This window comes from Muscardinus avellanarius, assembly GCF_963383645.1.
Source record: "Muscardinus avellanarius genome assembly, chromosome: 4".
NCBI lineage: Eukaryota > Metazoa > Chordata > Mammalia > Rodentia > Gliridae > Muscardinus > Muscardinus avellanarius.
Window position 1 is genome coordinate 76,404,827 of NC_137789.1, and position 22,566 is coordinate 76,427,392.

The window sequence follows — 22,566 nt, forward strand, 5'->3', positions numbered from 1 at the left end:
CTGAGTGCAAGGGACAAGTGTCTCAGGAAGTACAGTCCTCTGAGAATGGAATTTTCTTTATTAATGCAGTGTCAGTAACAAGACCCTTTAGCACCTTTAATCTCTCTTCTTCCACCTTTTTGCAGTGCTGGAAATCAAAACCAGGGCCTTGCACATGCTAAGCCAGCCCTCTACCACTGAGCTATATCCCCAGCCCTCGATGTGCTTTTCTTGAATCAAATATTTTGTTTTGGTTTTTGTTACTTTGTTTTGACTTTTGTTTGGAAGATAAAATGATCTGAAAATCTCTAGAGGTTTGTAACCTATCAAGTGCAAGAGAGCACTAAATTGTGTCTTTTCCCTCCTATCTGGCAAGTTTTTCCTTACATTTGTTCCTGTTCTGCACAAACAAGTAAGGAAAATGCTTGGGAACTATGGGAGCAGTGGTACAAGGTGGGAGAGGGATTTCCTTTTAAGGAGAGGGAAGGAGACTTCCTTTTAAAGATGAGAAAAACACATTACCAATACCGTGTGAACCCGGAGGCTGCATGAGGCATAATTTTTTAAGAGAAGACTACACTCTCCCCTTTGCACTTACAAATGACAGAGTGGACTCGTGGTCACAGTCCTCCTGAGAAAGCACAAAACAGACATCTTAAGCTCACCCAAAGCCTGAAACACCATCTGTTGCTATGTTGAAACGTTTGACTGGGGGGAGGAGAGTGTGCTGCTAAATCAGAAGACGCTCAGAACCACACATATCCACTGCAGGCCCTGTGCTTAGAAGCCCAGAGGAGAAAAGGAGCTTCCTGGATGTCTTTGGGAATGCTTCGATTATGATATTCTTAAAAATGTGGAAAATCAGCCAGGCGTGGTGGTGCACGCTTGTAATCCAAGCACTTGGGAGGCTGAGACAGGAAGATCACAGGTTCTCAGCCAGCCTCAGCCACATAGTAAGGCCCTCCAGAACTCTAGATGAAAAAGGAAATCCTATAGAGGAGCAAACAAGACAACCTAAAGGAGGAGAAAGGAGGGAGGAAGAAGGAAATTCTCTAAAACACACAATGTACTTAAACATATTGAAGTCAACCACTAAGCCAAGCAAGAGAAGGAGGGATGGGGAGGGAATGGGGTGGGAATTGGGTAGGGGTTAAATCAGTGATGTGTACATGTATGTCTACACAAGTTTTTTACCCAACTATGATGTATGAATATAATGCACCAATAAAAAAAAATAAAATCTAAAATCATCTAAAAAAAAGTCTCAAGTTTTGATAATCAAAAGTCAATGAATAAAAAAATAGTAAGGCCCTCCACAACTTAGTGAGATCCTGTTTCAAAATAAAGAATAAAAAACAGGGTTGGGGGTAGCTTGAAGATAGAAGGCCCCTGGGTTCAATTCCCAGTTCCACACACACACACAAAAAAGTGGGAAATCACATAAGGACGTATTTATATAACCTTACTGATGAAAGCAAGAGAAAACAAAAAGGCAGAGAAGTTAGAATTAAGGATGTTTTAACACTGCTTGGAAAGGATTCTTCACCCCAGATCACCATTGTCTGATGGCTGTTTATTTGTTAAAGTACAATTAAACCGAAGGTAAATTCAAACCAGCCTCTAAAACAATGTATGGCTTGTCATTACCCTTACCACTGATGAATGTGACTGTTTCAGAAATGTTAAAAGGAAAGGATTTCCCCAGAAAGTAAACATGTTTTAGAAAACATAACAGTACAAAACTCATTACTTCTTTATCTGGGAGACTTTTCAACAACCACTGTCTCTAAACATCAAATGTCCCTTGAACCAAAGGACGCTCATCTTCCCAGATACACCGGACAAACAGCAGTTGCAGTAGATCATCTGCGCTTTAAAAAAGAATAGGAGCTGCGGAACAGGACCGAACGTGGGAAAGAAAGCGCTCCTTCGAGCTCGGCAGCCAGCCTCTCTGGGTTGTGCCCGAGGCTCCAAGCTGACTCACCCTGACAAAGCCCAGGGGAGCAGGTAGCACAGCAGCCGCCAGAGCCAGCCGGGCCGTGGGCGGCTTCACCGTGAGTGCGACGTGGCCGCCCGGCCGCCGCCGTGGCCGCCGGCCGCGGTACCAGCGGTGGCCGGTAGATGGCGCAGCAAGCCACCGACTCAGGCGAGGGAGCGGACGGAGAAGCAGGCGACGATTTTGATTCATAAAAAACATAAATTCTACTTGATGAACAATAATAATAAAAGAAATTGACTACTGGGCACCATAGAGATGAATTTTTAAAGCCCCGAAATCAAGTTATTTGAGATTATTTAATTTAATTTACTAAATTTGAATAACTGTGCGATGTAATGGTGCGTGGCAGGGCATTTAGGTTTTATAGCTTCTAAATGCTTCTCTTTAGGGCGATTGCAGTCAGTTCCATGCGGTCGCCAGAGAACTCTGTCCCCGTCTCCAAGCTGTGTAAACAAATAGAGGAGAGAATAATTACACACCAGGAGAGAGGCCGGGAGAATCTATTGAGGGCAGAGAGAGCCCGGGCTACAAAATACCACCTAAAAACTAAACTCATATCTAAACTAAAAAACTAAACTAATATCACCCATAAACTACCTCAAAAGTACCTCGTGGTACAAAAGATCTATGTTAAAGGTATTATTAAAATCAGCCCAGCAGCCAAGCCCGAGCTAAAAAAAACCACTGTCCGGTGCTTTTTGTAATAGAAGCCTCATTTCTCGATAAAACAAATAAGATCTGAGACCATATTTATAAGCCCCCCTAATTTTTTTAGGTTGATAAATGTACATGTCCAATACCTTCCCAGCTGACAAATGAGGACACTGAAAAATCTAGAAACTTTGATCACCCTTTGATCAAAGACAATTTTCTGCAGACAGATGTAGAAAGTATTTTCATTAAAACACAGCCCTTATTCTCTTCAGTGTAGCTCTAGCATACACATTGCGTGTTTGCATGAATTGGTGTGTATATTTGCACAAATAGGGAATTGCACACACACAGGTTAATTCGAATATCGATGCGTGTGTGTACATATACGGGTGTGCATGCTGTCTGAGAACCAGCCACTCCATTGTTTTCAGCATAACCGATTTTGGCACCAGCTCGTTAGCACTTTGGAAGGGCCTTCATTAGCACTGGGAGAGTGTCCAAAAAGAATCCAGAAAAATCAACACATGGCTGCTCTTGTTCTCACGATAAATGACAGCTTTCCTGGAAAACAACAACAGTTAAGAAGCAAAACAAAAACCGAAACGCAACAAGAGTAGCAATAACATGAAGAGACGAAGCCAGATATCACTAACTCAGATTTTTTAAATTCGATTTTATTTATTTATTCAATTTTTACAACTGTCTTGCTTTGCCATGAAGCCTCCGGGTACTTTCACACAATTAAAAATATCAATAACAAAAATGTATTAAGAGCCCGGTGGGGGGGGGACGATTCTAAGCTGGGTCTCTTTGTAGACACAAACAAACGTGTTAGGGATCGGAATGGCATACGCTGCCCTTTAACCCACACCAGCCCCCAAACTGAAGGTTGTCTACCGAAGCTTCCAGTAATCTGCCATTCTTTGGAACCTGAGCACTGTAGAGATGAGCCTTTCTTGGAAAACAAAATCTCCCTAATTACCTGAAAGTCTCATCCTGAAACTGTTAGTAGGAACTCAGATTATTCAGATGCTTATGAGAATGTGCAGAGAAAGCAATGACTCTGAGAGTCAAAAACCTAGTGATATTCCATGTGTGCGTGCGTGCGCGTGTGTGTGCACGTATGTGCGTGCACATGTGTGTGAATATGTCCTCAGACTCCTGCCTCAACAGGCAGATAAAGCATCACACTTTGAAGAAAAGCAGCAGCTCAACTCTAGAAGATGTTGACTCAAAGGGTTAATTTCTTTGCACTTCAGCTGTCAAAACAGTAGTGGAAAACTGCAGTGTGTATGGCCCTTTAAGGCTGGTGACTTCCCAGGAGGCCAGCGATCCCCAGAAAAGAGAAGTTATTGTGCTCTTCATCCTTGGGGGCTTTTTGCCTTCTCTGTCCTTAGTATCTCAGTTAGATTTTCTCAGAGTTGTTAATAGTGGAGGATTTAGACATTTTTCAAGGAAAGAAGGAAAAAAATAGGAAAGTAGTGAAATCGTCTTTGAGCGGGAGAGGCTGGTTGTAGAGTTTTTAGGCACATTTCCCAGGAGAGGAAAGATGCGAGCAGCATGGACTGGAGAAGACTTTTATGAGGAGCCCCACATGATGCTGGTGGTGAGGGTATTAAGGAGAAGAAAGCTGAAGCCGGGTGTGGTGGCACGCGCCTGTAATCCCGGTACTTGGGAGGGTGAGACAAGGGAATCACAGGTTTGAGACCAGTCTCAACAGCTTAGCAAGACCCTCCGCAACTTAGACCCTGTTTTAAAATAGAAAATAAAAAAGGTTGGGGGTGTAGCTCAGAGGTAGAATGCCCCTGAGTTCAATCGCCGGTGCGAAAAGAGAGGGGAGAGAGAGAGCAAGAGAGAGAGAGAAAGAGAAAGGGGAGAAAGGAGAAAGGCTGACCATGATAGGTGGCAAGAGGAAGCATTATGAAAAAAGAAATCTTAAAGGCTTCTAAATCTTAAGGGTTAAAAGTAAGTGCGGCTCTAGAGTAATTCCAAATGCAAAACCAGCCTGAGATGGTGTACCGCAGCAGAGAGGGAGCCCATCATCCCAAGTTCAGTCACTCACTCCACAAAAACTTACGAAGTGCTGGGCACATGCTAAGTACCAGGCATGCAAAGGTAAGCAAGATGTTTGTCCTTACTGCCTTCCTTACTTAGAACGATGGCTACTATTTTGTCTGACTTCAGACTCACACAGCAAACAAAATCCTCTAACTCTAGAGGCAGGGATTAAAAACCTTGTGAATCTGTGGACTGATTCCTGAAGTTCTGTGTTCCTGGCCAGCCCTTTAAATTGTCTTGGAGTCAGCCGCCCAGCAAAAACACATTGTCTCAGGAGCTAAGCCATCATTCCAAACTACTGCTGAATTATTTGTTGACAACAGTTCATCCTTAGAAATGGCTCCGTTTCAGCCAATTGCTGATAATTATTATGAATAAGCTAACACGATCTCATGTTTGACAGAATTGTCTCACTCCCCAATAAAGGCCAGAAAGCTGATTGAACAGTTTCCAAAAAGAGAAGAGATTCCAAGCAGAACTGAGGCTACTTCTCAAAATCCTTTTCAACAACCCTTCTCCCTTTCATCTCCCCCAAAATGAAGTTAGAAGCAGACTGGTGGTTAGCAGGGAGACCAGTCAACACTCTCTCTATTTACTTATTTATTGGCAGATTGGAAGGTAGCCACCATTTATGGTCCTTCATTCCCAAAGAGAGGGAGTGATGGTTCCTGCCAACAATGTCTCCAGGCCACCTGACTGGCCTCTCTACGCAAGCCAAAAGGAAAACAGGCCCAGGACATTGTTGGCCACCATGTCTTTAACACAGTCCATGCTGCTTATACTCAAAAATGCCCCAGGCAGAGAAGGTGGTAGGCTGCAAGGCCTAAGTGGCTAACTGCTCACAGAAGCAAGGCTTGCAAAGGCAGAATTTCACTGTATCCACAGCCCCACTCCAGTTTAGCTTCTGTTGCTGTTCTGTTTGGATAGCGCAACTGGAGTACAAAAACCTTGGAGAGGATCCCAAAGAGTTTCATGTCCACACACATGAAAAATGAAAAAAAAATAGCTTTCTGAGAAAAAGCCAAACAAATTGGGATTTGTTTTAATGGAACAAAGATGGGGGCAAAGAACGATCTTTATAAGGATAATGGGAGCATAGGACTGGCTTCAGTTGAATGAGAATGAACAGTTGGTCTCAACTTTCAGCAGATGTAGCAGAGAACCCTCAAAAAATTCAAGAACTAATAGGACCTTAGAATGACTGAGTCTGATCTCTTCCTTCGACTGATGATGAAGTCTGTGCTTTTAGGGATGATTCTGAACTCGAAGTGGTTCCTCTGAGTATGAATAGAATGTCAGATTCTCATAATCAGGTACCGCCATCACCAGAAGGCTTCATATAAACATCATTAGAAGTACAGACATACCACCAAAGGGACTTGTGCCCCAGTTTAAATTCTAGACTGAACCAGGTGTGGTGGTTCAGGCCTGTAATGCCAATACTGAAACAGGAGGATTTCGGGTTTGAAGATCTCCTCAGCAATTTAGCAAGGCCCTGCTTTAAAAATAAAATAGGCTCAGAGGTAAAATGCCCTAGTTTCACTCTCTAATACCACAATAAATAGATAAATAAATTCTAGACTGAGGCAGCAAGCGTGTTCAGTCAGGAGCACAGCACACCTTGCCAAGAGCAGAATCTTCTGGACTAGTCATGATGGGACGCAACCCCTCTTGGCAGACTGCCTATTGGAAGTGTGTTAGAAAGCCACTGGCTTTCAGAAGAGTGTATCAGACAAGCTCAGTCGGTCTGGGGCAGAAAAGAGAGCAGGTGTAGTAAGTGCTAGAAGGAGCCTCATCATGAAATCCAGAGAGGCTTCCCGAGATGCGGCCCAGCTGTGACTTCCCAGGTTGTCCACACTTAGAGGCAATTTCACGGGAAGCAGGTTGCGGACACACCATGTAAGTCGCTAGAGCTCGGTTGACCGCCACCATGGCTGCAGCATGAAATTTCCTGTTTGCTCCACAACCTCTGAATTCAGAGCAAAATTGCCACCAGCTGTGCCCAAAACTGACTTTCCCAGTTGCTAGGAAGGAGCAAAATAGGTCAGATGATAATGTGGGTGGAGGAAAATGGAGAGAACCCCTTTTCTGTTGAGTTTGTCAAGGTCAACCAAAGTCAAAATGCATCAAACTGCTCCAGGAGATGCTGCCTGACCACAAAAATGATCCTAAGCAGCCTGATGGAAGGGTGAGAACGAACTGGAGATCCAGAAAACATGCAATTAATATATAATTATATCCATAAGAGAAATGTGACCTGAAAATTGTCATCAGTGTATACATTAATCAATGTTGCCAAAATGAGGTAAGTAGTATATTTTCAGCTTTAAAATACTGTGCTCTTCTCTTTTTATTCTGTCTTCTTGTATACACCGTTCCCTCTGCCACCTGCAGCCCATCTTCCGTCTCTACTGCATCAACTCCTGTTCAGCCATTCAAACCTACAACTGTCATTTTCTCGGTGAAATCTTACAGTGTCCCCAAAGCAGAGTTAAAATGCTCCATTGTGTAATTCCAGATACCAAACATTCTAGATTATACATGTATAGTTAACACTTACCTCATTAAATTGTAAGAAGCACAAAGGAGAAAAGCAAATAACACAAACTTTGGGGTCAGAGAAAAGAGACTTTGTGTTCCAACTCTTCCATTTACAGCACTGTGTCCTTGGGCAGATTACCTAATTTTTTTGATCCTTAGTAAAATTCCATTCATTAAATGGGGGCAATAATATCTACGTTAGAAGGTTCTTGTGACGATGACATGCAATTGGCAAATAAAGCTCTTAGTACTGTGCCTGGTCCACGGCCAGTACTCAATAAACGAGTCCCCTTCCCTTTCTCCTGCATCTCCCCACCCAAGGCAAAAGTGTGCTTTTTTCCTTTGTATTCTCAACATTAAGCACAAAAATTTGAACATAATAGGGACTTAATGCCGGTGATCCTCAACTTACAATGGGTTTATACCTGCCATGAGCCCACTGTGAGCTGAAACTACCATAGTAGAAGCCCTCAGCTCACCTAGCCTGGTGACATCGCAGCTCGGCAGCACCGCACGTCATAGAGTGGTGAGCTGACCTCTGATGACCCCGGGGCTGACGGGGAGCTGTGGCTCATCACCACTACCCAGCACAGAGGAGCACTGGACGGCACGTCGCTAACCTGGGTAAAGATCCAAACTCAAAGTAGGTTTCTACTGCATGTTCAATGCCTTTGCACTACCTTCAAGTCAAAGGTCCATCTGCCATACGTCAGGGACCACATGCCCCTCATGATTGTGACACCTAAGGACAAATAGAGGCCAGTTGTTAATTTGTAGAATTATAGGCCTGGACAGGGCCCTAAACCTAAAGATTCTGACCAATGGTGAAGAAAGAGGAAGTTCAGAGATGGCGTGGCGCGGGGACCCCAGGCACCCCACCCACCCTATTCTGCTCTCAGACCGGGTGTCTCTTGCCCACTCTCACTGCAGCACATGCTTACCTGATTCTGGTGTTGCAGCTGGAGCCTGCCTGGCCCTTCCTGGGGACAGGTTCCACTGGGTTCTTTGCCTGGAGACTAGTACCAGTCTGTGAATCCCGTCCAGCTCTTAGTGGTGAAGGGCAATTTCTCATCATCCCAGGAATACGGCCTCATTCAAATTGGAAATGATAGATGATTAACAGGCACGGGAAAACATGTTGTGCTACATTCAGAGAGGATGCAAACGACAAAAACATGTTGCCTTCTGGACAGGCAGGGAAATGGCATATAGCAGAACGCGCCCGGCTCCTTGCACCTCCGTGTCTGGCTAGACGGTTTTATGGCATTTAGCAGCGCTGTGCGGAGGCACCCACGGCCTACCATCACTCTCACAAAACAGCGTTTTCATGTGCTAATGGCAGCCGAATCAGAAACACATGGATTTAATTTCCTTCAAAATACCCACGGGTATAAAAATCAATGCAGGAAAGCCATTTGGCTAACTGTAGCGGGGGCTTTTCTGCATCCAAAAATTGTGAGAAATTGTTGGAAATGGCTGCCGAGCTCAAAATCCCACCAGGTTCAGCCCTCCCCCAGCACAGCCCCGGCCTAATGTGATGTGAAGCCCCGGCTGTCTTTTTGGAGCGAGGCAGGTGCTTGCTGTGTGGTACCTCTGCGGCTGCCATCTCTACAGATTTCCTGCTTTGTGCTATTAGTTCGTTTGCTCAGCGTCTCCTACCACATTGCCGTCAGGGAGAGCTCATCTTGGCAGCAGATCGGGATCCCTGCCTGAAAGTTGATAGAGGTTGAGCTATTTGCAGAAATAATGCTTTCCAGACGTACTAAACAGTACCCCTCTTTCCAGATGGAGTGGCATTAGTGTTGCTTCCAGCCATTTCCTCTCACCTTCTGCTATACTTGTCAGCTCTCCCATCTGCACCGCAAGCCTTCCGTATTCTGGGAAATCTCGGAAAACCGCTCAGACCCTCGGCTTCTTGCCACTTGTACACAAAAATGCGCACGCACGCACACGTTTGCACAGCCTCCACGGGTATGCATGCACATCCAGTTTTCTTTCCCCGCCTCCTGGGAATCAACTTAGGATTTATGAGAGAGCTATCACTGACACTGACGTTGAGCAGCTCAGGGATTAGACAGGCGTTGAGGATGTGGGACCCTGAAGAAGTCCTTGGGCCTCAGTGGTTCCTTCCACCTTTGGCCGTCATCTATGGCATGACTATTCACATTGCCTTTAAAGGTGGACCCTATTTCAACATCAGAGGGAGCCCTTGTTGAAGAGGCTATTCCCTGGCCCCAGGTGGATCTCAGGAGCTGATTTGAGCCTCTTTGTGTTATGGCCCTACTATGGTTTGAATGTCCCCTCCAAAACTCATGTTGAAATCAAATGCCATAGCCAGGCATGGTGGTACATGCCTATAATCCCAGGGCTAAGGAGGCTGAGACAGGCATATCATGGGTTTGAGGCTAGGCTTATCAACTGAGACCCTTAGCAACTTAGCAATACCCTGTTTCATAAGTAAGTAAAAGTAAAAAAGGGATGGGGGTGTATCTTGAAAGTAGGATGGCCCTGCCTTCAATCCCCAGGACCAAAAATTAACTGACATTTTAACAGTATTGAGAGGTAGGACCTTTAAAATGTGCCCTCATGAATGAGGGAGGCCACTGATAAAAGGATAAGTTCAGCCCCATGTCTCTCTTATCTCGCAGACCCCTTGCTGTTTTGCCTGTCCCATGGGATAAGGCAGCCCTAAGATCCTCACCAGATACCAGATACCTCACAGGATGCTTTTGGACTTCCCAGCTTCCAGAACCACAAGACAAAAAAAAAAAATCTAATGTTTACAAATCCTCCAATTTCAGGTATTCTGTAACAGTAGCAGAAAATGGACTGAGACAGGCCAATATAGAAGATGCTTTGGATCAGGACCCCATAACATCACATCCATATGCTAGTTCCTTATTGAGAAATTGCCCAGCTCACCATATGTTATTAATTCTAGATGTTTAATCATGCCCAGGCCAGAGAGCAGAGACTTCAGCCAGCTCATGCAGGAGGTCCTTCCCCACTCTGCAGTTCAGTGCTGTCAGGACCCAGACACTACTGTCCACACTCAAGCTGTCGGTTTCAGTGGTCACATGAGTACTAGGGTCCAGGATGCGTGTCCAAGTTGGAAGCTGTTGCACTTTTCTACCTGTAAGTACCTTTGGCCTGCCATTTGGTCTTCTTTCCTAGTTCTTTTCTAAAGCCGAGCTTCTCCTTTTGAGATGAGGTAAGGGAGGAGAAGGCCATGCCTGTGTGTCCCTTTCCCTGCCGTTGCTCTCGAGTCTGGGTTTGGCTTACTTTGATCCCTGAGTGCATACAGGATGGAAAGTGTTATGGTTGGGCATGGAATGTCCCCCAGAAAAGCTCATGTGTGGTAATGTGCAAGGTTCATCCCCAGTTTCTATGAGAGCAGAAACAGGGTAGATTTGAAGTTTCTGAAAGAGCCCTTTCTCTGTTAGTTAGCCTTCCCTTTGCTGTGGCCAAAGTATCTGACAAGAACAACTTAGAGGAAAGTTTTATTTGGCTCTCACAGAGGAAAGACCTGTGTATCTCGAAGTGATTGGGAGAGTTATGATTTACTTCCAGGAGAACCCCTGAACACTACCATATACTGCAAGTAAGACTGAGCAGCTGAACCTGATCACTAAACGCAATTAAAACAATATAAAGGCCAGTGTAGTGGCGCAGGCTTAAAATCTCAGTACTTGGTAGGCTGAGACAGAAAGATCTGGGTTCACGAACAGCCTCAGCTACTTAGTGAGGCCCTCCGCAACTTAGCAAGACCCTGTTTCAAAACAAAAAATGAAAAATAGGGCTGGGGTAAAGCTCAGAGGTAGAATGCCCCCTGGGTTTCATCCACAGTACCACACACACACACAAAAAAAAAGATAAAACAGAAAATTCACTTACCAAATGCAAACCATTTCATATAACTGTTATCTTTTCAACTCAACTCTTCAGTTATTACTCAATATATCCTGTGTGATCTTAGACAGATTCCTTACCCTCTCTGCACCTCAGATTTCTCACCTGTAAAGTAGGTAACACTAATAAATACCTCAAAGGTTTGTTGTGAGGATTCAGTGTGATAAGGCATATAATGTATGTAGTACAATTTGGAATGAAGTTAAGTGGTATCTAAGTGGAGGCTCATAATCAAACCACAAATTTTCTTTTACATCCAAAAAACCTTACTTCCATGCTTTTAGGACTGAAAAGACCTTTGCTCTCAACACAGCAGCTGGCAGGTTTGGTATTTGTGACACTGTGTCCTGGCCATGTGAATTTAGTCACGGATAGACTTGTATGGATGAGTTGCTTCTGGATGGGCATACCCCTGCTCATGGTAAGGAGGAGGTCACACATTCTGATATAATTTTCTCATCTCCATATCTATTATTGCTAGAGAGAAAGAGAGAGAGAGATCATTTTGCAATTGTGCCCAACTCTGGTATGTCCTTCCAATCAGGAAAAGGTGACCTTAGCAATCAAATAATTGCTTCATTGCATCAACTGTGCTTTTTCCCAGCTTGACCAAGTCTTCAGATGCCTTCAATCCTACTCAGAGCCAACAGTTTCACTACATACTTCTTGGAAGCCTGAAATTGTTTTTCTTTGATCTTGTAAAGCACATAAAAATGATGAAGAAAGACTTATCACAAGTTACAACAATTTCTTTAAACATTTCAAAATGCATTCTGCTGCTTGATTGATGTGTATGTACAGCTAAAAGGTACTTACCAACTGTTCCATATTAATTTTCTTGATGCCCACCCTCTTTAATTCCTGCAAGTTCCAAAGAGCAAAATATCACCCTCCCTAATTCTTTCTGCTACGGCTATTGATAAAAGGAAATGAAATGTATTAGTCAGTCACCACCCATCAACTCAGGCTTCTGATTGCTTTGTGAGACATGCTCATTAAAGCAGGTATGGGGTGCAGAGCAGGAAGGAGGGACTTCCATTTAGCCCTGGATGGGAGTAACAAGTTGATCCGTGTGACACACCAGCTCTGCGAGGGGGGATACTTTAAACAATTCCATCAACATCAATTTACTTTAACCAGGTGATATTTTAATGAGCCAACCTACGTGCTCCCTGGATGACATGACTTCTCAAACTAAGAGAGCATGCCACCTTTACAAGAAAAGAAAAGAAGGAAAAAAACCACTAAAAGAGGCAGAGCGCTGACACTTGCGGCTGAGTCTAATTCCCTTTGTCCTGCGGCTCTGTGCTGTGTTGGGAGAGCTCCAAGTGCATCGAGCTGATTTTTGCTGTCATCAGAACTGACCTCCAGTCCCCCAGGAGGCCGGCGGCCTGTCTGCTCCGATGACAAGAAAGGAGCCAGGCTTCCACTTGGGGCGCTCAGATGTGCAGCACGACAGGCCAAGTCTAGCCCCGACGGGGGCAGCTTGATCACATGAATTTTTAAAAGTAAAGCAACTGATTTGGGAGGCGGGAAGGGAGGGAGCGTATCCTGACTCCCCCTCGCCCCGTGCAATCCCCATGGAGGACGCGCACCGTCCAGCGTGTTGATTTTGGCACTGGCACACACGGCGCCTCTGTTCTGAAGAGGGGCTGACACGTGCAGATGTGCAGATCAGCCATTTCCAAAGGTTAATTAAATATTACCATTGTTTTCCAAGCTATTAATGTCTGTTCTTTTATTTCTTCATGTGAAAGGCTTCACCCCACTCCAAAAGCACGGTTGAATTTGTTTCCCAGTCCCTGTCCCTTTTTAAAACCAGGAAAGAGAATGACAGAGGAGCCCTGGGAGAGAAAGAGCTGGAGGGGAGAGCGACGCTGAACCTCCCGGCTGGAAGCTGGGGAAGGAGGGCCCGCGGCCAGCATTGTCTGAGGCAGAGGCCCTGAAACGCTTTCTCAGCAACAGCTGGGGACCAGAATCGTGTCAGTCAGAGAAGGCGCTACAAAGAGGGTGGGAAGGAAGTCCCTACTCTCTCCACCTTTACTTATCAGTGACATCACTGACTGTGTTTGGAGCTCAGGAACATGGCCAGACTTAGCCTTCTGAGGTTCCGGGGAAAGGTCAGAAAACGGGTCACCTCACTAGCCAGTGAGGACAGAGGTGGGAATGCGTCCCGCTCTGCAGTATCCATCTGTCCCCTGACACCTTCAAATGACACGGTTCTCTCCCCACCTGGGATGTCCTGATATCGGTAGGATGAGAATCTCAGTGCGCTTGGGAGCTGGGTTCCAAGATGGACGGCAAGGGATAATAAGACAGAGGTCAGGGAGAGGACAAGGTTCCCTCAGGCAGGAAGTGCCACCCTCTGTGACTGCAGTTTGCAAGAATCTTGAGCCACCATGAGCACAGCAGTCTGCAGGAAATCTCTGCAGACAGCCCATCTTCCAGGGCAAGCAGGACATGTTTTGTTTGCAAAGTAATAATGCCTCCCTAGATGTGGGAAGAAGCAGTGAGCCCACAGTTGTAATGAATAAAAACAAAGGAGCAGAAGGAAGACAGGTGATGGTGGGGCCCACAGGTGGGGTGGGGCTGGCACAGATGGGAAGAGGTGGGGGAGGGGCGCAGCACCAAGTCTGGTCATGGATCAGGGTGGGAGAGTATCTGTGCAATGCTGCACAACACGCACCATATCCCCTGGAATTCTACCCTTCCGGAGCCGGGTGGCAGTACAATGTGGTGCCCACAACTGCAGGCTCTGTGGTCAGGAGACCTGTGTTCAAAGCTTCTCTCTGTCACTCTCTGGCTGGATCTTTGATGTCTCATTTCCTAAAACTTCCATTTTCCATCTGCAGAATGGAAACAAATATTGTTATGCTGTAGGATTGCTAAACTGATAAAAATAAAACTAAAGGTTTACAGGATATAGTAAGTGCTCTTTGAATGTCAGGAAAGAGGAGAGACAGGATGCTTGGACAAATAGAAGAAAAGGGGAGCAGAAAGGAAGGGGAAGTGGAAGAAAGATAAAGGGATGGGTGCTGGGTGACGGGGACCTGGGTGAGAAAGAGGGACTGCAAAAGGAGGACCACCAGCATCCCTTTGCCCTTCTAGCACCACCTGTTAACTAGTGCCCAAGGACGTCCCCAGCCCTGCCTCCCAGGTGAGCTGCACCCAATGTCTGGTGGTCTGACCATGTCCCATCCGCTACAGCAGCCCCAACGCTGCTGGAATGTACATGCACCTTACAACACACTGGCTACCCTACCCAGAGCTGAGTCCTCATGTGCGTATGAGGCTGGGCAGAAAAGGCACCAGATATAAACAGATTTTTGTGCAAATTAAAACTGTAAAGAAGTAGAGAAGAAACCTCTCCAGGGAAAAGCACTGGGTCTCTCATAATGCAAAAGCAGAGAACCTGCGCTTAAGGAAACCAACTATGTGTGCCAACCAAGTGTGTAGCCACTGACTGTGTGCTGTCCCCGTCTGTATGAAGTTCCAGTCAGGTGTCTCATCACTTATCATGTGAACACACATGAGAGGCAGAATCATGGTGACTCTCAGACAGCTGTCCACAGGATCAGAGCTTATTTGACCTGTGCACCAAGCAGACAAGCTCACGGAGAGCTCATGGACACCTGGAGGACCTAAAATATGTATGACAAAAGGTTGTTAACAAGTAATAGAGGATGGCCTATAGACCAGCAAAAAGTAAAATAAATTAAAATTTAAAAAATAAAACCTTTAGCATTTCCCAAAAAGTGGGCAATGAGATATTTGCAAAAGAAATATATACTTCTTTTTTTGTGTGCGTGTGTGATTCTGGGGATGGAACCCAGAGGCTTTCTACCTCTGGGCTATACTCCCAGACCTATTTTATATTTTATTTGGAAACAGGGTCTCACTAAGTTGCTGAGAGCCTCACTAAGTAGCTGAGGCTGGCTTCGAACCTGTGTGATCCTCCTGTCTCAGCCTCCCAAGCGCAGGGATTACAAGCGTGTGCCACCACGCCCGGCTAGAAACATATACTTCTAACCAGACATAGTGACGCACACCTGAAGTCCCTGAACTTGGGAGGCTGAAACAGGAAGACCACAGGTTTGGGGCCAGCCTGAGCAACTTAGCAAGGCCCTCAGCAACTGAAACCCTGTTTCAAAATAAAAAATAAAATAGATCTGAAGATGTAGCTCAAAGATAGAATGCCTCTGGGTTCAACCCCCAGTACAACAAAAAAGAAAAAAAAAGGAAATATATATTTGTAATCAACATGAAAAAATTCAGTCCTACTAAAAAGTAAACATATTCACTAAAAACATCAAAACTCCCCTTTTTTTTCCATTACTGGGAATTGAACCCATGCCTAGCATTTGTTCTTCTTTAAGCTATATCCCTCAGCCCCAAAATATTTTTGTGAACTGTTAACTTGGCAAATTAAGAAAATCTATTTTGTTGAATACTGGCAAGGTTGCAACCAAGTATATATTCTTTGACTCTAATAAGATGCATATCCCTAATTACAAAGAAATTCCATAAAATAACAAGTGACAAAGAGCCCAAGATAAAAATGGGCAAAGGATTTGAATTTGTTGAAGAGGTACAAGTGGTTGAGACACATTAGGTATCGACATGGATTCAGATACAGATAGAAATTCAGATAGAAATATTTCCCATCACAGGAAAGGTAGAGGTACAGCAAGACATCGATTCCTGGCATATGATACCGTAGTTTTGATAACATCTACCTTGGGAAGTTGCAGTGGTGTGGTGAGTGTCCTCCAAAGGCCAGATCTCTAGGGAGGTGCTGCAGGGAGGTACTCTGGACCCACAAGAAGGAGAGCTTAGTAACAGGTTATTTGATCACTGGGGTATGCCCCCAAATGGGATTATGAGACTCTGGCTGGTCCTTCTTTTCTTTTTTCTTTTTTTGTTTTTTGTTCCTGGCTGGTGATGTCAGGGATTTTGCTCTATCACCCACTCCCACCATGATACGCCACCCATGCCAGAGGTACAAAGCCCTAGAGCCAAATGATTTTAGACTGGAACCTCAGACCCATACGCCAAAATATACCTTTTCTCTTTGTATACCAACTAACTCATGTACTTCATTATAGCACTATAAATCTGACTAATACAGGGCTTGTGGAGACAGCCAGTTTCTCACAAATTAGGGATAAAGATTCCTGCAGCACTTTTGGAGGGCAACTCAGCAATATCAGTTAAAAGTACCTGAAGTCTCCTATGTTTCTTTTTCTTCCTTGAAAATAGAAAACTGTGATTGAAGACTGGGGATGGAGCTCAGTGGTAAAGCACTTGTTTAGCATGTGCAAGGCCCTGGATTCAACCCCCAACACCACATAAAAAAAAAAAAATTCTTTTTTAAAAAACTGTTATGCTGGGCAAGTTGATTCACATCTGTAGTCCCAGTACTTGGGAGGCTGAGACAGGAAGATATCGCAGGCCATCCTCAGCAACTTAGACTCTGTTTAAAAATAAAAAATAAATAAAATGGGGTGAGGGTGTAGCCTGGAGGTAAAACATTCCTGAGTTTAACCCCTGTACCACAAAAACAAAACAAAGAACTGTTATTTGTACCCTTCCTCCTAAAAATAAATGTCCAATTTTTATTGTTTCAGGAAATAACTGTTACCCCATAGTCCTCTTTTCTATAATTTAAAAATCACAGGTTTTTTTTTTTTTTTTTTTTTTTTTTGCAGGGTGTGGTGGCACACTCTTGTAATCTCAGCATGTGGAAGCTGAGACAGGAGGATCATGGTTCTCAGACAGCCTCAGCTACTCAGTGAGGTTCTCCCCAACTAAGTGAGACCCTGTTTCAAAAGAAAGAATTAAAAAATAGGGCAGGTGGTGTAGCTGGGAGGTTGAATGCCCCTGGGTTCCATCCCCAGACGCATGCAAAAAAAAAAAAAAAAAAAAAATCACATTGTTTAAACACTTCCAAACAATGGGGTCACTTCCTGTGCTGGATCCATTATATCTCCATTCTAGCAAGTTGGATGAGTCATCTCCCGTTTTTTAACATTCTACTGAGAGTGTGCTGACCAGTGTGAATGCTGCATTGTGTGAATGTTCATGCATGCTGGGAATTGAACCTAGAGCTTTGTACATGCCAAGTGCATGCCCTACCCCCTAAGCTACATACCCAGCCCCATCTCACTCTTTTTTTTTTCCAGTACTGGGGCATTCTACCTCTGAGCAAGACCCACAGCCCTATTTTTTTTTATTTTATTATTTATTTTATTATTTATTTATTTATTTTATTATTTATTTTGCAGAGGGTCTCGCTAAGTAGCTGAGGCTGTCTTCGAACCACAATCCTCCTGTCTCACCTTCCCAAATGCTGGGATTGCAAGCGAGTGCCCAGCTCCCATCTTACTCTTAAAACACAAAACTTAAATACCCAGGACTATAACAGAATAATTATATATTCATCAAAGATTGGAAAATCATGACAGTTAGCATGAAACAGGGGTCTCCTGCGTCCTGTGCACCCATCACCCAGCTAATACATGGCCCAGTCCTCCTCTTCCATCCTTGGAATTTTTCCCAGTGGCCTTTCAACCAAGCACATATTCCCTCCTTCAAGATTTCCTTCATTCCCGGGCAGGAGTCCCTGTGCTTGGAATCCTGCCCCATCCCATCCTGTCAAGCTGTCTCCTGTAATCATTCCAGCAGCTCCTGAAATCCTGCTTCCTCCACAAAGCCTCCCCAGCTGAGAGCAAAGTGATTCTCCTCCGGTTTCCCACCTGTTCTGAGCGCGGTCAGCTCCCTCCTTCCTCCCACCCTGTGTGCACCGGGGCCGGTGGGCTCAACAACGTCCTGTTCAGTAAGCGGCCACAGTGTCCTGCACGTCCTTTTCCGTGCATCTGCAACAGCAGAGGCTCCGTGTTTATAAATGTGTTTTGCTTGTATCAGCAATGCAGGAGAGCTGTGCAGTGACCGTGTGTGTTCACTGGAAATGACCTTGCAGAGCACCACCAAGTTCCAAGTTCCATGGCACGGTAAAGGAAGCTGGCATTTGGGGTCAGATTTACCCTCGGTGAGCTGTACTTGAACCTCTATGCCTGTCTCACGTCACTTTGGGATAGGGTACTACATAAACCACCCAGATCTCAGCATTAAACTACTGACAGTGATATTAGTAGAACTGAGAATTCACTATTATTTTAAGGTGATTACACATAGCTTGGGAGTACTTGGGAGGCTAAGACAGGAGGATCACAGGTTAGAGGACAGCCCCAGCAACACAGTACGACTCTCAACAACCTAGTGAGATTCTGTTTTAAAACAAAAAGTGAAAAATGAGCTCGGGGTGTAGCTCAGAGGTATAATGGCCCTGAGTTCAAGCCCCAGTACCAAAAAATAAGTGGTTAAAAATCCTGCCAATAGCCCTGAACATTAGAATCTACCCTTCCACAAATATATTTTCCTTTTGTGATTCTACACATTTAATTGAACTGGATCTTACAGGATTAGAAATTGTGTCTCTAGGACTATACAACCACTTTAGTGACTAAAATAGATGGGAAGATCACACCACGCAGGCCACTCTTCCACCAACTAGTAGCTAGAATATTAACATGAAATGAGCAATGCAGGAATTACACCGTTTTCTCATTTTTTGTTTGTTTTTCTTTTGTTTTGTTTTTGTGGTACTGAGGATGGAACCCAGGGGCATTTTACCTCCGAGCTACACCTCCAGCCCTATTTTTTTATTTTTTTTATTATTATTTAATTTTTTTTGTGGTACTGGGGATGGAACCCAGGACTTTCTATCTCCAGGATAAACTCTCAGACCTATTTTCTATTTTATTTGGAAACAGGGTCTTACTAAGTTGCTGAGACCCTCACTAGATAGCTGAGGCTGGCTTCTAACCCACATGATCCTCCTGTCTCAGCCTCCCAAGAACTAGGATTACAAGCATGCACCACCATGCCCGACTATTCTTTATTTTTGAAACAGGGTCTTACTAAGTTGTATAGGGCCTCACTAAGTAGCTGAGGCTGGCCGCGAACCTGAGATCCTCCTGTCTCAGCCTCCCAAGTACTGGGGTTACAAGGGTGTGCCACCATCCCCAGCTTTCTCAGTTATTTTATCCTTAATATCTTCCAAAAGTGCTACATGGATTTTTCTTTTGTTTATTTGCAGTACTGGGGATTGAACTCCGGGGCTTTCTACCGCTAAGCCATACACCCAGCCTCTTATTTATTTATTTTTTAATTTTGAAACAGATTTTTGCTAAGTTGCTGAGACTGGCCTTGTACCTGCAACCCTCTTGTCTCAGCCTCCCAAATACTGGGATTACAAGTATGAACCACTGTACCCAATACTGCATACATTTTTCAAAATCTCAGTTTTGAGTTTGTATAGGATGAAATACAAAGACATTTTTACATTATCATATAAAACTACATCCTGTTTTCAGCAGCACTACAGAAAAGCAAGATATTTTCCTTCCCTCCTAGAATAAAAGAAAAACAGAAACCTCAGGTTCCAAGTATCTGGTCCAGGTGTGTGGTTTTTCTATTTTATACAGGCACCAACAAAAACATCCCAAGAAGGCCAAGCAATAATATCCACTATAGATGCTAGAAAATGGAAGCACAGTTTGCGTTAGCAGCTCTGCCTCCTGACGAGCAGTGGGGATGAGCTGCCCTTCTTCATCTGTCTGCTTACCAGCGTTTGTGCATTCACACCCACTGTGTCGCGGGTCACCTGCACAGGACCCCAGCAGACAGACGGCAAAAGCAGGTGAGTGGCCACTGACTGCTGAGCCCCCTCCTCGGGCCATCTGACGCGGTCCAAGGGCATCCTTGAGAGCTGGGAGAGATGAAGAATGGCTCTCCTCTGTCTGGGTGGCAAGGAGGGGCCGTGAAACCGGCAGGTCCCCGATTCCGCATAACCTTTCTCAGCGTCAAGGGCTCCCTCCCTCCCACACCAGCAGACAATCCTGTCCCTGAATCCAGAAGATCAGCAATAATTGATTTGGCTTCTGGCCCGTACCCTTCTGGTGCAAACGACAGCACAGTTCACTAGCTCTTTCCGATGTGTCCCTTCCCTCCCTTCAAGAGACTCCTTGCGTCTGATTAAAATCAGTAACGTGCTGGTCCTGGAGTGAAGAGGCGCTATTTATTTCTGTCAAGTTCTGCTTGGAAGGTTTGAGGCTTCCTCCTACCACACATTTTACTAGTAAACAGAAAAGTTACCCATATTGTCATGCCTGCCCTGACCTGCAAGCTAGTGAACAATAAATCTTAATTATAGTTAAATGCCAAAATCCGCAAAGAATGAGGCAGCACTAGTCAACTGTGAATTGGTCCGACTCCTCCGCCCGCCGAGGCTGGGCTGCAGCTGCAGGAATACATAAATTAGTTTGTGATTTGTTGTGCCGGAACAATCAGTCGAGGCTGTTTCTTAAGAGCATTTCCAGTATCAGTGGACGCACTGGCATTCATCCGACTGCCGTGTCAGATGCAGGTGGCATCTGGGAAGTTTTATTTTAAAGGACTTTTGGCATTATACTTGGGTTAATAAGAAAGCGCTATTTTTAAATATCTCGGCAGTTTTCCAAACGTAGCGCTCAGTCTCCTGACATCTGCTCCGTCCATACTCGTTACCTTTGGGTTTATTCGGAGAACCGTTGAATAACCTTTTTGTTAACAATCTCCTTTTTGCATCATGCAAAGCTCCTGGAGTTCCAGGCAGGCGTCCATGTGGGGTTCCCTCCCGCCCCCGCTGCTGTAAAGCTCCTTGGTATTCAAGCATTTGCTTGTCATAATACTAAATAAAGCTGCCCTGTTGTCCCTTTGCCTGGGTCCTCTTGACATATTGGCACCTACATGCAAGAATTAGAAAGGTGATTGCTGACATAACTCTTCAATAGCTTCAGGCTGTTCTATCAATTTTGAGACTGTCAGGAGATGGGAGATGGAAGTCGGAAGACAGAATGGAGTTTGGGTTGCTCAGTGCGCTGTCCCATGAATCACTCTGCAGTCTCCTTGTATTATTTTAGATGCAGATCTTGTTGTCATTGGGAGTCGATCTGCTAGAAACCTCCATTGAGCAGGTTCCAAATAACAAGGGAGGCTCGAATTTCTAGCCTCTGGCGTCAGCAGAGAGTAAGGGCAGGCCTGCGGATGAAGTGATAGTTCACTAATTATAAGAAGGATGTAAGTGGGTAAGAGGAACAGAAGTAGAAAAGCCTTTCACCAAAAGAGGAAGGTGTGTTTAGGAAAAGCAAAAAGAGGAAGCTTTATTCTGTACCAAGTAGTGATATAGATTTTACTGGGTCCCTGGCGGGGCCTCCCTTCTTAGGATGTGCCATCACTCACACAGGCTTCCAGGCGCTCCGGCCTCTCACGGGGCCCACTCTGCCACCAACTCCCTGTCCCAGTCACTGCTCTGTTGCTTCCTGGCAGTCACGCTGAGCCCGCCCTTCAGCTAGACCTCCACCTTGGGGCTGGCTCTCTTCCCAGCTTTCTCAGGTGCTAGAGAATCCGATTGCACCCAGGTCTTTACAGGATGAACCTGTACTGGAGTCTTTGTGGCTGAGCCCTCCATAGAAAGGGTGGGCCACTCATATGTGCTCTGGTGTCCCCAGACCTTTAGAACTAAAGAGCCAGCAGCCAGGTGTGCTAGCCCACGCCTATCACCTCGGTACTTGGGAGACTGAGAAAAGAGAATCGTTAAGTTGGAGACCAGCCTCAGCAGCTTAACAAGAGCCTCAGCAACCTAGAAAGACCCTGCTTCAGGAGTGTAACTCCAGGGGTAGAATGCTCCTGGTGCCTCTTCTCCCTCCTTCTCTTTCTCTCTCTCTCCTCTCCTCTCCTCTCCTCTTCTCTTCTCTTCTCTTCTCTTCTCTCTCTCTCTCTCTGATTCTTTCTTTCTTTCTTTCTTTTCTTTTCTTTTCTTTTTTTTTTTTTTTTTTTTTTGGTGGTGGTGCTGGAGATTGAACCCAGGGCCTCACACGTGCTAGGCAAGTGCTCTACTGAGTCACACCTGAGCCCTTCAATGCATTCTAGTCATGCTATACCACCTGGCCTCTTGCAATTTTTTTAGGAGAGTACATGATTGCTTCCCCCATATACAGATTGAGAAAGAGAACAAGAAGAAGTAAAGGCTGAAAGGGGTCTTGGAAGAACAAGTAAAATGAGCCCCCAGTCTGCCCACTGAGGCTCTGGAAAAGAGCATCCATTTCATTGATGACAGACACCTGGGTGTTTTCTACCATACGCTGAGCACTTTGCATGAGTCATTGCACTTAATTTGCACAAACACCTGGCCAGGTAGTCATTACCAGTCTTATTTTAAACTGTGGAAGCTGGAGGTGGTAGCACATGCCTATAATTCTAGTACTTGGGAGGCTGAGACAGGAGGATCTCAGGTTCGAGGTCAGTGAGACCCTGTTTCAAAATAA